Below are 16,250 nucleotides of genomic sequence, written 5' to 3'. Positions count from 1 at the left end.
CAGTTGGTTTTACTAAGAAATTCATCAATGGAGTAGAAGGAGTTGGCCACCAATAAATCCTTTAGGCTTCTCTTAAACTGAATTTCATTGGTTGTTAAGCTTTTTATGGCTGCTGGCAAGTTATTGAAAATGTGTGTTCCTGAATAATGCACACCTTTTTGTAGAAGACTAAGTGACTTTAAATCCTTGTGAAGATTATTCTTATTTCTAGTATTGATTCCATGAATTGAACTGTTGGTTTGAGAAAGTGATATATTTTTAATGACAAATTTAATTAAGGAATAAATATATTGGGAAGCAGTAGTTAGTATCCCTAGTTCCCTAAACAGGCTTCTGCAGAATGTTCTTGAGTTCACACCACATGTAACTCTTACTGCACGTTTTTGTGCCCAGAAAACTTTAGCTTGGCTTGATGAATTACCCCAAAAAATAATCCCATATGACATTATGGAATGAAAGTAATCATAGTATGCCAGCTTTTTCATTTTTATATCCCCTATGTCTGACAAAATTGGCATTGCAAATAGAGATTTGTTAAGACACTTCAGCAGTTATGTGGTGTGCTCCTCCCAGTTGAATTTATTATCAAGCTGTAATCCCAAGAATTTAACACTGTCCACTTCTTCTATCTTCTTGTCATCGTATGTTAGACATATACTCTCTGGACACCCCTTACAAGTTCTGAACTGCATGTAGTGTGTTTTTTCAAAGTTTAGTGACAAAGAATTGGCTACGAACCAGTGATTAATGTCCACAAATATTTTATTGGCTGATCTTTCTAAGACTACACTTGATTTGCTATTTATTGCAATGTTTGTATCATCGGCAAACAAAACAAACTTGGCATCTGGTAATGTTACTGATGAAAGGTATTGATATACACAAGAAAAAGTAAGGGCCCCAAAATGGAACCTTGTGGGACCCCACATGTAATTAGTTCCCAGTTGGATGATGCCTGATAGCTTGATACATGTCTCTTTCCTAATAACACCCTTTGTTTCCTGCCAGAGATATAAAGTTTGAACTATTTTGCAGCATTTCCTGTTACACTATAATATTCTAGTTTACTTAAAAGGATATTGTGATTTACACAGTCAAATGCCTTTGACAGATCACAAAATATACCAGTTGCCTTTTTTGTCTAATGAATTAAGCACATTTTCACTGTAAGTGTAGATAGCCTTCTCAATATCAGAACCTTTTAGAAATTCAAACTGTGACTTTGACAGTATGTTATTTGAGATAAGATGGTTATAAATACGACTGTACATTACTTTTTCGAAAATTTTTGAGAATGCTGGCAACAGTGAAATTGGACGGAAATTTGATGCTATTTCTTTATCTCCCTTCTTAAACAGTGGCTTAGCTTCAGCATATTTCAGCCATTCAGGAAATATTCCACTGATAAACGACTGGTTACACAGATAGCTTAATATGTTACTTAGCTGCCGGCCACGGTGGTCTCGCGGTTCTAGGCGCGCAGTCCAGAACCGTGAGACTGCTACGGTCGCAGGTTCGAATCCTGCCTCGGGCATGGATGTGTGTGATGTCCTTAGGTTAGTTAGGTTTAAGTAGTTCTAAGTTCTAGGGGACTAATGACCACAGCAGTTGAGTCCCATAGTGCTCAGAGCCATTTGAACCATTTGTTACTTAGCTCAGAATAACATTCTTTAATTAACTTTGTTGATATTTCATCATACCCACTAGATGTTTTTGATTTTAAAGATTTTATGATGGACATTATTTCTGTTGGGGTAGTGAGGGTCAAATTCATATTATGGAAGTTACTTGAAATGTCTGGTCTAAGGTGATCCATAGCAGCATCTACCGAACCTAACAACCCCATCTTTTCAGTAACAGTTATAAAATGTTTGTTAAAAAGTTCTGCAACACTATACACATCTGTCACCAATGTATCATTTACTCTTAATGCCATTTGTTCCTCTTCATGTCTGGTTCTACCAGTCTCCTCCTTCACTATATCCCATATTGTCTTTATTTTGTTATCTGATACGACTATCTTTTCCTTGTAATATATTTGCTTTGACATCCATATTACAGTCTTTAATATTTTGCAGTATTTCTTATAATGTGCTATAGAATCAACATTTGAAATGTTTCGGATTGACAGATACAGTTTTCTTTTTGTTTTATAAGATACCCCTATTCCTCGAGTAATCCATGGCTTCTTTGTAGACTTTGCTCTAACCTTGGTAAGTTTTGGGGGAAAGCAGTGTTCGAATAAGGTAAGCACTTTATTAGCAAAAATGTTATATTTTTCATTCATGCCATGAGCACTGTAAACATCAGCCCAGTGAATGTCTCTGAGGAGTGTCCTAACATAATCAATTTTTGGCTTACTGATTACCCTCTTGAGCTCAGATTTAACAGATTTTATATCCTGTTCAGTATTAACATTTAACAGAAGGAACTGCATGTCATGGTCTGAGAGGCCATTGACTATTGGTTTTGTAATATAATTTTGTTCATTGGACTTTTCTATAAAGATATTATCAATGGCTGTTTGTGAGCAAGTGGGTATCCTAGTGGGGAACTTTATAGTGGGAATTAAGTTGAATGATGTGTTCTTATTGGGAGAGTCTTTAAGGAAATCTACATTGAAATCACCAGCAACCACTATTTCTTTGTTTTTGGTTGTTAAATGGGCCAGTACAGCTTCAAGGTGGTTTACAAACAGATTAAAGTTACCTGCAGGTGCTCGATATACACTTAATATTATGAAGGATTTTTGGTGAAATTCTAATTCTGTTGCACATGCTTCCATATGCTGTTCTAGGCAAAATTTATGAATGTCTATATTCTTAAATTTATGACAGTTCCTGATGAATGTGGCAACTCCTCCTTCCTCCATTTCTGATCTACAAAAGCGAGATGCTAACCTAAACCCTGTAACACTTAAAAGTTCTGTACCAGTGGTCACATGATGTTCAGAGAGGCAGATTATGTGAGCTGGGTTTGAAGACTCTAATTCATCTATGCAGATAGTTAATTCATTAATTTTATTTCTCAGTCCTCGAATATTTTGATGCAATAAAGATAGCTGACATTTCACATTGACTGAGTTAAAATTGGGTGGAGTTAAAATATCTGCTGACAGTTGAAAATTCTTAACCAATGGCTGTTTATGCTGATGTAATAAGCTGGAATTATGTTTTTTGATTTCTTTCTCAAACTGAAGGTTTGTCTCAGTTCTAACCTCTCTTAAAATTTGCTTTCTTTCTGTCCTCCCTACCCTAAAAAAGGGTCTTTTCTGAATCCTTTAACCACTGGTATTTTACCACTTGTGACAGTGCCTCCCCCTTTAACTTTCCTGCTATTTCCCCAGCCAATTTACCCTTCCCCTTCCTGTTGAGGTGAAGGCCATGCCTAGTATAATCCCACCTACTGAGAGAATCAACATGAACCACACCAATGTGTGACCCCGCACCCGACAGGAGCAGCCATTCCAGCTCCAAATTAACTCTCTTGACAGAAGAGTTCAAATGAGGTCGGTCATGGCGCCCAAGAACAGATACAAACTCAACACTAGTATGCTTCGATGCTGATGCAATCTTCGCCAGGTCACACTCTATACTGTACCCAGGATCTCTGTCAATACTGTTACCTGCCCCACCCACTATAACCACGGTGTCTTTCTTAGTGAAATCTTTGCAAAGTGATCCTGAATCCTCTGTTACCTGCTCCAGACCAGCTCTAGGTTTAAAAAAATTGATGACCTGGTATTCTGATCCTAGTTCATCCTGCAAAAGTTGGCCAACACCTCTTCCATGGGAACTACCTAACAACAACACTTTCTTTCTCTTTACTGATTTCCCTACATTCTTACTTTTCAATTTGCTGCTGAAAGTTTGTTGTGTCCTGTCTACACCTGCAACTGCTTGAGGCTCACCAGCTTCTAACTGAAGCAACAGGTCAAATCTATTTTCCACATTCACCACGAAGCTGTCAGACAAAGTTCTAGGCCTGTTCCTCCTGTTGCCTGTTGCCACTTCCCACATCTCTTTACCCTTCTCCCTCCTTAACCTGTCAAGATCTCCCCTGGCCTTGTCTAACTCAGCCTGAAGGGCGGCAATTTTCCCCTCCTGTTCTAGTATCTTTCTATCTCTACTACAAATCCTACAAAACCACTGATGAGTCTCATTTACTTCTCCTATTCCCACGCCACTACAGTCACCCACATGGAAAAAACTACAGCACCCATCACACCAAAGCCCCAACAATTCTACGGCAAGTCAAGCACTTTTCACTCATGATAAACGTAATAGTTTATTAAGAATAAGTCAGTTTAATTACAGATAAACACGAAAATATGGTTACACAAATTTGGCCTATACGCAACTGTGTGTAAACAAAAACAAAAGTGCAAAGTTTCTGAAACAACAACTTAAATTTTACGCTACTTTCCGGAAATGCTAGTTAAATAATGAAGAGGTACGCTAAGTTAAATTGCTGGAGAGAGCAAGGAACAACTAAACGAAATTCTATAGATTTGCTGCAGCAGAACGTAAACAGAAAATACGACTGTACGGTCTTTTCGCGTTTTCTGCTATATTACGTAAAGAAAAATGAAACCTTTAATGGTACACTTAAACGGCACACTAATACACTTATTTACCGCGTAATCAGTACTAATCTATATGTTTTATAATCTAAAGTGACTTATCTTTACGAGAACACCAAAACTCGCGCTAGTCGCCTGGCTGCAGGGACGTAACAATAAACTTACCCGCAAAAAGCAAAGGTCCCGAGTTACTTACTCGCGAAAGGCAAAGGTCCCGAGTTCGAGTCTCGGTCTGGCACGCAGTTTTAATCTGCCAGGAAGTTTCATATCAGCGTACACTCCGCTGCAGAGTAAAAATCTCATTCTGGAACTCTTGTGAGTTCTAAAATTTTCCACACACGGAAAATGGTATCTCTCTCTGCACGTACTAGTTTTAGGACACATGAGTAGTATACCAGTACAAATTCTGGAACAATTAAGCCAATTACTGTCAATCAAGGTCAATTAAGTTAATTAAGAATGATGTGAATTTAATCGTTTCCTGTTGAATATCAGCACCATCACCCATTCTCAATGTAGTTGTTAACAGAGCCCTAATGATTTTCTTGTATTAATTAGTGTTTGCGGCTTTTATACGACCATCATCCGACTCTGCAAAACACACAGATTTCTTGTTTGTGCTGTCAGTCATCACTACCGTCCCAACAACTACGCGTGCGTGCATATTTTCGTGCATTCTATACCCACAGACACTTGGTCAGGCCTGTGTGTATCAAAATGTACGTCGGCGTCTAGGGACGAGCGCACTAGGCTGACCGACATGCAGAGGTAAGCGTTAATTACGTCCTCTTAGGGGAAGCGTGGAGCACCAGTGACTCAGCGCCCGCGTGAAAGCGAAGGTGAAGGGCGGCTTAATTGAAGAGACAGTGTCTGACTGTCGTAGGCGCGCCTGTGTGAGATGTACTCACACATGTGGACGAGTGGTTGGGGAGAAAGCATGAATTGAGGGTGCAGCGTCTCTCTCACTTTAGGCTGACCTTAAAGACAAGTACCAGGAGATGACTGCAGCCGCCGGTTACGTTGATGTCCTGCTAAGAAGCAGGTATCGACTCCGTTCTTCTCCGAGGGAGTCTTCATTTATACACTACTGGCCATTACAATTGCTACACCACGAAGATGACGTGCTACAGACGCGAAATTGAACCGACAGGAAGAAGATGCTGTGATATGGAAATGATTAGCATTTCAGAGCATTCACACAAGGTTGGCGCCGATGGCGACACCTACAACGTGCTGACATGAGGAAAGTTTCCAACCGATTTCTCATACACAAACAGCAGTTGATCGGTGTTGCCTGGTGAAACGTTGTTGTGATGTCTTGTGTAAGGAGCGGATTGCGTACCATCACGCTTCCGACTTTGATAAAGGTCGGATTGTACCCTATCGCGATTGCGGTTTACCGTATCGCGACATTGCTGCTCGCGTTGGTCGAGATCCAATGCCTGTTAGCAGAGTATGGAATCGGTGGGTTCAGGCCTCGTATCACAAGCAGTCGAGATGACAGGCATCTTATCCGCATGCCTGTAACGGATCGTGCAGCCACCTCTCGATCCCTGAGTCAACAGATGGGGACGTTTGCGAGACAACAACCATCTGCACGAACAGTTCGATGACGTTTGCAGCAGCATGGACTATCAGCTCGGAGACCATGGCTGCGGTTACCCTTGACGCTGCATCACAGACAGGAGCGCCTGCTATGGTGTACTCAACGACGAACCTGGGTGCACGAATGGCAAAACGTCGTTTTTTCGGATGAATCCAGGTTCTGTTTACAGCATCATGATGGTCGCATCCGTGTTTGGCGACATCTCGGTGAACGCACATTGAAAGCGTGTATTCGTCATCGCCATACTGGCGTATCACACGGCGTGATGATATGGGGTGCCATTGGTTACATGTGTCGGTCACCTCTTGTTCGCACTGACGGCTCTTTGAACAGTGGACGTTACATTTCAGATGTCTTACGACCCGTGGCTCTACCCTTCATTCGATCCCTGTGAAACCCTACATTTCAGCAGGATAATGCACGACCGCATGTTGCAGGTCCTGTATGGGCCTTTCTGGATACAGAAAATGTTCGACTGCTGCCCTGGCCAGCACATTCTCCAGATCTCTCACCACCTGAAAACCTCTGGTCAATGGTGGCCGAGCAACTGGCTCGTCACAGTACGCCAGTCACTTCTCTTGATGAACTGTGGTATCGTGTTGAAGCTGCATGGGCAGCTGTACCTGTACACGCCATCTAAGCTCTGTTTGACTCAGTGCCCAGGCGTATCAAGGCCGTTATTACGGCCAGACGTGGTTCTTCTGGGTACTGATTTCTCAAGATCTATGCACCCACGAATTCAACGGCTGTGGGTATCATGACGGCACCGTGAGATCACCAACCCCCGTGATGCTGATCTACTGCAGCCAGACGCACAGTCTGTGAGGTTGACGGCTGTGGCGATGCGAGATCGCCGTCTCTTGAAATCGACAGCTGCGGCGTGTCTGCCGACGCCCCAAGACCACGGCGCATCCTCCTCGCCATGTTGGTGGCATAGGCAGGGGTGGACGAGACGCAAGGTCGTCGGTCCGTCCCCGAGGTGGCAGCTTTAGCAGCGGTGGTAGCAGTGGCTGCATCTGAGGCCAACTTACTGGCGAGTCAGGTGAAAGGAGGAGGGCCTCACTTGCCCACTGCTATGGCCACGCAGCGTTCACCGTCCAGAGCGTCGTCGATGACTGCAAGTAAGGCTGTCCTGGTCGATCCTATCGATAAATCCTGCGAGATGACCCCCTCGTCCACCACCGCTCATCACATTTCTCAAGATCTATGCACCCAAATTTCGTGAAAATTTAATCACATATCAGTCCTAGTATAATATATGTGTCCAATGAATACCCGTTTACCATCTGCCCTTCTTCTTGGTGTAGCAGTTTTAATGGCCAGTAGTATAGCCATCACATGGAGCCGTCCTCCTCATCAAGAGGACGAGGCTGGTGCTGCTGCTGCGGTGGAAGGCCTCTGTTGTACTCTGGGCAGTCTACACTCCTGGCCATTAAAAATGTTACACCACGAAGATGACGTGCTACAGATGCGAAATTTAACCGACAAGAAGCAGATGCTGTGATACGCAAATGATTAGCGTTTTAGAGCATTCACACAAGGTTGGCGCAGGTGGCGACACGTACAAAGCGCTAACATAAGGAAAGTGTCCAACCGATTTCTCATACTCAAACAGCAGTTGACCGGCGTTGCCTGGTGAAACGTTGTTGTGATGCCTCGTGTAAGGAGGAGAAATGCGTACCATCACGTTTCCGACTTTGATAAAGGTCGGATTGAAGCCTATCGCGACTGCGGTTTATCGTATCGAGACATTGCTGCTTTCAATGGTCGAGATCCAATGACTGTTAGTAGAATATGGAATCGGTGGGTTCAGGAAGGTATTACGGAAAGCCGTTCTGCATCACAACGGCCTCGTATAACTAGCAGTCGAGATGACAGGCATCTTATCCGCATGGCTGTAACGGATCGTGCAGCCACGTCTCGATCCCTGAGTCAACAGATGGGGACGTTTGCAAGACAACAACCATCAGCACGAACAGTTCAACGACGTTTGCAGCAGCATGGACTATCAGCTCGGAGACCATGGCTGCGGTTATCCTTGACGCTGCATCACAGACAGGAGCGCCTGCGATGGTGTACTCAACGACGAACCTCGGAGCACGAATGGCAAAACGTCAAGTTTTCGGCTGAATCCAGTTTCTCTTTACAGCATCATGATGGTCGCATCCGTGTTTGGTGACATCGCAGTGAATGCACATTGGAAGCGTGTATTCGTCATCGCCATACTGGCGTATCACCCGGCGTGATGCCATTGATTACACGTCTCTGTCACCTCTTGTTCGCATTGACGGCACTTTGAACAGTGGACGTTACATTTCAGATGTGTTACGACCCGTGGCTCTACCCTTCATTCGATCTCTGCGAAACCCTACATTTCAGCAGGATAATGCACGACCCCATGTTGCAGGTCCTGTACGGGCCTTTCTGGATACAGAAAATGTTCGACTGCTGCCCTGGCCACCACATTCTCCAGATCTCTCACCAACTGAAAACCTCTGGTCAATGGTGGCCGAGCAACTGGCTCGTCACAATACGCCAGTCACTACTCTTGATGAACTGTGGAATCGTGTTGAAGCTGCATGGGCAGCTGTACCTGTACACGCCATCCAAGCTCTGTTTGACTCATTGCCCAGACGTATCAAGGCCGTTATTACGGCCAGAGGTGGTTGTTCTGGGTACTGATTTCTCACGATCTATGCACCCAAACTGCGTGGACATTTAATCACATGTCAGTCCTAGTATAATATATTTGTCCAATGAATACCCGTTTATCATCTGCATTTCTTCTTAGTGTAGCAATTTTAATGGTCAGTAGTGTATGACAGACAGGCAGGAAAGAAAAAAAAAAATTATAAGTATGGCATGTAAATATGCACGTAATGGGAAACAAGCAGATAACTACAGTGACAATAATAATAATAATGCTTTAGTGCATATCCATAATAACAGCTAATTGTAACTCCATCCCATCAGCTGCTGGAGTGTTCCCAGCAATCTCTGACAAACGGCTGTCAGGATCACTCATAGCTTCAGCGGTACCATTGAGAGTATCTGATGCATTCCCTATTAATAATAAGGTGGAAGTATAAGTGGTAAAAGGGGATGGGTAGAAGAGAAAGAAATATAAAGAGAAAAAGAATGTGATAAAAACACTAACGAATAGAGCCATCAAAGACTGGCGTCGTCACCCATGACTGATGAAAATTGGGGACTAGCGTCAAGAAAGGGGGAAGATATCTCTGTCGGTGGTATGTTGGACGTAAGCGGCTCACAATTGGAGGATTGCGTATCTGAGAAAAGAAAGACACGTTAGCATTCGTACCATCAGTGGCAGTCAATAGTAATAACGGTTTCATACAAAAAATATTAAGTGCCTATGATTCTCCTGCTCATTCATCCATCGCTGGTGGACTGGATGAAATTAAATCGATGACTACGGGCTCCATAGCCACCTCGTCAGGCTCAGGGCCCAATCAGCGAATAATACTGCAGATAAGCCACAAGTGTGTCAGCTACAGTGATAACACTATCATTATTATTGTTATCATCCTTTTCTCAGACGTTATGTCTGGTTAAAAAAATGGAAAGTGACGCGGACATTGATCAAGCGTGACATCCTTTTAACTGTACGGTATATGTTGTATTGCATTTAGGAACTTTCGGGTAATTGAACATGTATCAACAATTACGGATTTCTGTAGTTGTATATATAAGTTTGGATGTAGCTGTATTGCATTGATTTACTGGTGGATATTGTGTGGTATGACTCCTGTAGTTGATAGTATAATTGGTATAATGTCAACTTTATCCTGATGCCACATGTCCTTGACTTCCTCAGCCAGTTGGATGTATTTTTCAATTTTTTCTCCTGTTTTCTTTTGTATATTTGTTGTATTGGGTATGGATATTTAGATTAGTTGTGTTAATTTCTTCTTTTTATTGGTGAGTATGATGTCAGGTTTGCTATGTGGTGTTGTTTTATCTGTTATAATGGTTCTGTTCCAGTATAATTTGTATTCATCATTCTCCATTACATTTTGTGGTGCATACTTGTATGTGGGAAAGTGTTGTTTTATAAGTTTTCATTATTATTGTTATTATTATTATTATTATTATTATTATTATTTTGGATTATTGCCATTTAAAGAGAGCGTTTGAACTTCAATTCCTTTATGATGATTGTTTATGTTTCTTCTGAGCCCAAATTTTCTTCATGTGTTCACTGTGTTGTTTCTTTTGCTCCGCTGTCCATTTGCATCCTGGTCTCTTCTGTGTTGTGGTGTCAAATTTATGTTTTTTGATGATGTTCCTGAATTCAGTTCTATTTTCTGCATCGTTTACTGTTGTGTGTGCTTGTCTGAGGTCCTCTTCAACTTCTTTTATCCATTTTGTTTTTCCCATGCCTGAGTTGATGACTTTAAGAACTCGCCTTGAAATTCTGTTTTCATTCATACTGCGCATATGTCTGTAGAACTGCATTTTTCTTTTTCTTATTGTATCCGTAATCTTGTCTGTGTATTTATATAATTCTGATGTTGGTCTCTTCTTCCACATTCCTTGCTCTTGTATCGGGCCAAAAATTTTCCTGAGAATTTTCCTTTCTTGTTTCTGTATTTCTTTGATTGTAGTTTTCCCATATATTTGTGTTGTTTCAGATGCATACAGTGCCTCCGGAAGTACGACAGTGTTGTAGTGCCTCAGTTTTGCGTTAATGGATATGGACGTTTTGTAATAATAGTTCCATGTGAGTTTATATGCCTTCTGTAGTTTTTTTTATTCTTTCCTCATTGGCCTTTAGGTTGATACCTGATGGCTGAATGATTTCTCCCAGGTACTTAAAACGTGGTACTTGTACGATTTTCCCCTGGGTTGTCACAATAGGCAATTTGTCTTGTGGCACTCTTTCTGTGTACTGGGTTTTCTCATACGAAATTTACAGGCCAGTTATTTGTGCAGTTTTGTGTAACTTCTGGCTTCTTTTCTATTATTTGTAAGGATTGAAAGGTCATCTGCAAAATCTAAACACTTCACATTGAATCTATTATCTTTTCTAATGCCAATTTGGATTCCTTTGACTTCTTTTCCCATGTCCTGATAATTTTTACAAGAATGATATTAAAGAGTAATGGAGAAAGTCCGTCACCCTGTCGCACTCCAGTTTGGATTTCAAATGGTTCAGAGATATCCCCCATAAAATTAACCTTGGAGATTGTGTCAGTTAATGTTTGCCGAATGATTGCTCTTGTCTTTCTGTCAATTCTGAATTCTTCCAGTGTGTTGCAGAGCACTACTCTGTCTATTGAGTCGCAGGCCTTTTTAAAATCTACAAAAGTGACCACTGTCTTTCGGGTGTTTCTCATCTGGAGAATCATTTTCGGATTCCATATCTGTTCTATGTATGATCGTCCCTTGCGAAAACCGGCCTGGTATTCTCCTATTTGTGGATCAGCTTGTTCTTCTAATCTATTCATGAGAACTTTTGATAGGATTTCATATGTGACCGGCACGAGTTATTATTATTATTTCTTTCTTGTCTGCCGGCCGCGGTGGTCTAGCGGTTCTAGGCGCGCAGTTCGGAACCGCGCGACTGCTACGGTCGCAGGTTCGAATCCTGCCTCGGGCATGGATGTGTGTGATGTCTTTAGGTTAGTTAGGTTTAAGTAGTTCTAAGTTCTAGGGGACTGATGACCACTGTAGTTAAGTCCCATAGTGCTCAGAGCCATTTGAACCATTTTTTTCTTTCTTGTCTCAGACGTTATGTCTGGTTAAAAATGGAAGGTGACGCGGACCTTGATCAAGCGTGACAACCTTTTAACTGTACGGTATATGTTACATTGCATTTAGGAACTTTCGGGTAATTGAACAAGTGTCAATAATTACAGATTTCTGTAGTTGTATAGCCGGCCGGTGTGGCCGTGCGGTTCTAAGCGCATCAGTTTGGAACCGCGTGACCGCTACGGTCGCAGGTTCGAATCCTGCCTCGGGCATGGATGTGTGTGATGTCCTTAGGTTAGTTAAGTTTAAGTAGTTCTAAGTTCTAGGGGACTGATGACCTCAGTATTTAAGTCCCATAGTGCCCAGAGCCATTTGAACCATTTTGTTTGTAGTTGTATATATAAGTTTGGATGTAGCTGTATTGCATTGATGTATTATTATTATTATTATTACTCATAATAGAGAAGTGAGAGGACTGCAAGTACTTACCGTCACAGGAATCAGCTGTGTCCCAGCTGCAATTTGGTAGAGCCCCAATCGTTTACACAAACTCCCCTAACTCGTAAGCATTCAGAAGTGACCAAAATCTGTTCACGTCTTCTATCCAAGAAGAAGAACAAACATCAACTACTCTGATCGCACATACATAGACAGTTGAACATTCAGTAATGAAGGCACTGAACTAAGTCAAAAAATAGACACAAATGATCGAAATAGCGTCATGTTCTGGCTTATATAGGCTGCTTCCCAGTGGGGATGGGGCACGACAGGATGAAGCACGGTCAGACAGTCTGATTCGTTTCCGACAGCCGCCCAAACGACGACCGAGGCGGCCTGTTTTATACGGCTTTGTCAGTCCACACACAAGAGACTGAAAAAAAAATAATGCAGCCGCCCCTGATAGCGTATATCCAGTTCATTATTATTACTGGTGATGCGCGCTTCGTTAGGAAACATATCATGGACCCAGCTGACTTAGAGCTGCGTACACCATCTTAGTGAAGCTATACTACTGGCCATTAAAACTGCTACACCAAGAAGAAGGGCAGATGGTAAACGGGTATTCATTGGACACATATATTATACTAGGACTGATATGTGATTAAATTTTCACGAAATTTGGGTGCATAGATCTTGAGAAATGTGATGAGCGGTGGTGGACGAGGGGGTCTCCTCCTTTCACCTGACTCGCCAGTAAGTTGGCCTCAGATGCAGCCACTGCTACCACCGCTGCTAAAGCTGCCACCTCGGGGACGGACCGACGACCTTGCGTCTCGTCCACCCCTGCCTATGCCACCAACATCGCGAGGAGGATGCGCCGTGGTCTTGGGGCGTCGGCAGACATGCCGCAGCTGTCGATTTCAAGAGACGGCGATCTCGCATCGCCACAGCCGTCAACCTCACAGACTGTGCGTCTGGCTGCAGTAGATCAGCATCACGGGGGTTGGTGATCTCACGGTGCCGTCATGATACCCACAGCCGTTGAATTCGTGGGGCAGGGGTAATACTCTCACAACGCCCCTTGGGCTCCACTATCTGGTCGGTGGGCGGTTACCACCCAGCACGTCACCAAATGCGGCGTACGGATCTCTCATTGCAGGAATCGCCTGTAATATCGCCGGTTCTTGTGAAAAATGTGTTTTCCCTTCCAACAAGTTGGGATGAGAAGTAATGCCACACAACAACAGCAGTCAATACAGACATGTTCGCCAAAATATGGGACGAATTTTACTACCGTTCATATGTTTGTCGAGGGTTCACTGGGGGGAACTTTGCAAAATGTAGATGAAGACTTGGATCCTAAACGTAAGTAGTCGGGAGGTGACAGCACGACCACAATTTCGATATCAAATTGATGTCAAATTGATATGTACATTATTTAAATTGAATAATTAATTACCCCCAACCACCCACCACGCCAAACCCCACCCTCCAACCACGGATGACATCATGTGTTTTCGTCAACCTGCATGTGGGTCCCAGCCCCTCCTCCTTACTCCCCCTCCTCCAAAAAAAAAAAAAAAAGTTCAGATGTGTGTGAAATCTTATGGGACTTAACTGCTAAGGTCATCAGTTCCTAAGCTTACACACTACTTAACCTAAATTATGCTAAGGACAAATACACACACCCATGCCCGAGGGAGGACTGGAACCTCCGCCTGGACCAGCCGCACAGTCCATGACTGCAATGCCCGAGACCGCTCGGCTAATCCCGTGCGGCTCCCCCTCCTCTTTCCCCACCTAGCCTATTGGCGGGCATTTCGAATTTTGCCAGGAATTTCTTTGCCCCAGGGCTCTGCTGACGACCCACCTCACCTCCCACCCGGGAAATGGCGGGAAGTTGAAAATGGCGGTACCCTTCCTGGGACTTGAACACCGGTCCTCCTGGACATCCCTAACACAATTATACCACCAGAGGTGCCTGAAATTGGCAGTAGTCCATAGGAACGCAGCATCCGATCACATCAGGGATATAAGACAGCAGCTCTGTAGCGTCAGCTGCATGAGGCGCCAGCTGAGGTCATCCAGCGCCATCCAACCGCATCAGCAACAGAGTAGGGAGATGCCATAGAAGAGTAAGTACCCCCTGCTTAATGTCTGTGTTTACTGTCGTGTGAGGAAGATGATGTCTTTGTGCTTCTATCATAGTCTGTAACGGTTTTTCTTCTTTGCTCATCAGTGTGTGACGTCCTCCAGCCTGCTTGGGTCTGCAACAGCGACGTGTCCCAACCCGTCAGGACCTGCAGCATAGCAGCACCCTGGGATCGTGTCAGCTTGATGGAGCACGACAGTCAGCTGTTGTTGTCCGCTGAAGACATCCAGCCAGCCTCTGACTCGCTAAGGTGCACTGTCGGTCCTAATCAGCATGACGCAGCTCGGTACTGGACCCGATCATATGCGCCATCGCAGAATATTCCAGTGAAACTACATGGACAAAGTGAGGATGTAGTGGATAAGGAGATACCAGTTAGGTCCTGTGCACCACTACTCTTCACTTCAGTATATAATTTAACCACTAGTGGTTCGAAGTGTTTACGTAATGGTATAGAGGCAACTCCAGGCAGAGACTAACGTGTTGTGACAGAGACCGAGAATGCAGCTAAAAGTATTAAAGTGCGGTTTACCAAGTTGGAATGGGGTGAATGGTGTCGTGCAAAAGCCTCCATCAAGCAGCAGTTGACCGCCGAGTATCATCTGAGCTGTCCACCTCCAGACGTTTACTGCGCTGCTCTGACTCTATCCTCTACAATAGTGTACAATGACTCTCCACTCCATGTGAAATTGGGTAACACATCCGTTTATCTATAGCAGGGGTTCCCAACAAAATTTTCTCTATGACCCCCTTATCTGTGAAAGCACTGGCAATAAATTAACAATAGCCGATTGTCGTCTGAAATGCGAGTTTCTGTGTAAAGTGACTGTCAGTTGTCAGCTGCAAAGAGGCAGCGCGCGCAATCTAACGGCATACAGCAGAACTATTTGCCTCTATCTAATTCTAGTTTTGCGCTACAGTGTGCTAGCGTCAGTTGAGTCTAGAAAGACGCTAGACGCAGAAGTTTGCTAAAGCTCTGCTCATGCAGGAAGCGGCCAAAACAAAAAATCTGTTATCATACGAAATATATTTAGTAAATTTTTTATTCTAATAGCATCTTGCGGACCTCTCTGGCACAACTCGCGGACCCCTAGCATTTCACCGTCAATAACGGTTCGTTCTAAGGATGGTTTCATCCATTGTGTTGGAAAGACTGAAAAGATGATTGCCTTGTGTTAGAATTGTGTGTAAGAGACATTGCAGAGTATCTACGTATGAACAGTGTGCATGTAGACATCTTCGAACTGTGGCCAATATGGTGCCAACGAAAACTAATGTACTGACAATAAGTTTGAGAGAAATACATGCTGAATTCTGTGGTTACAAGAAGGCTTTATTTTCTGTATTCTGTACTGGTTTTAAGATAATAAAAGGACCTGTTGGTTTAATGCGTCCCGTGTATAGTTACTGAATAAAAATGTGTGTAACCATGTTGTTGTTGTTGTTGTTGTTGTGGTCTTCAGTCCTGAGACTGGTTTGATGCAGCTCTCCATGCTAATCTATCTTGTGCAAGCTTCTTCATCTCCCAGTACCTACTGCAACCTACATCCTTCTGAATCTGCTTAGTGTATTCATCTCCTGGTCTCCCTCTACGATTTTTACCCTCCACACTGCCCTCCAACGCTAAACTTGTGATCCCTTGATGTCTCAGGACATGTCCTACCAACCGATCCCTTCTTCTAGTCAAGTTGTGCCACAAACTTCTCTTCTCCCCAATCCTATTCAATACCTCCTCATTAGTTACGTGATCTACC

The 16,250-nt window shown here is 43.3% G+C and overlaps 1 long non-coding RNA gene across 1 annotated transcript in view; it reads left to right on the top strand.

Moving 5' to 3' along the window:
- Positions 1-15,416, top strand: part of LOC126470923 (uncharacterized) — a 114,970-nt gene extending 99,554 nt beyond the window's left edge. The window contains exons 2-3 of the long non-coding RNA XR_007586280.1: positions 14,196-14,479; positions 14,584-15,416. This is a non-coding gene — a long non-coding RNA (uncharacterized LOC126470923). The remainder of the gene's footprint in view (positions 1-14,195; positions 14,480-14,583) is intronic.
- Positions 15,417-16,250: the final 834 nt, after the last annotated feature.

The sequence above is a fragment of the Schistocerca serialis genome, chromosome 3 (genome assembly GCF_023864345.2).
Source record: "Schistocerca serialis cubense isolate TAMUIC-IGC-003099 chromosome 3, iqSchSeri2.2, whole genome shotgun sequence".
Taxonomy (NCBI): domain Eukaryota; kingdom Metazoa; phylum Arthropoda; class Insecta; order Orthoptera; family Acrididae; genus Schistocerca; species Schistocerca serialis.
This window is presented reverse-complemented; position numbering and strand designations above follow the sequence as displayed.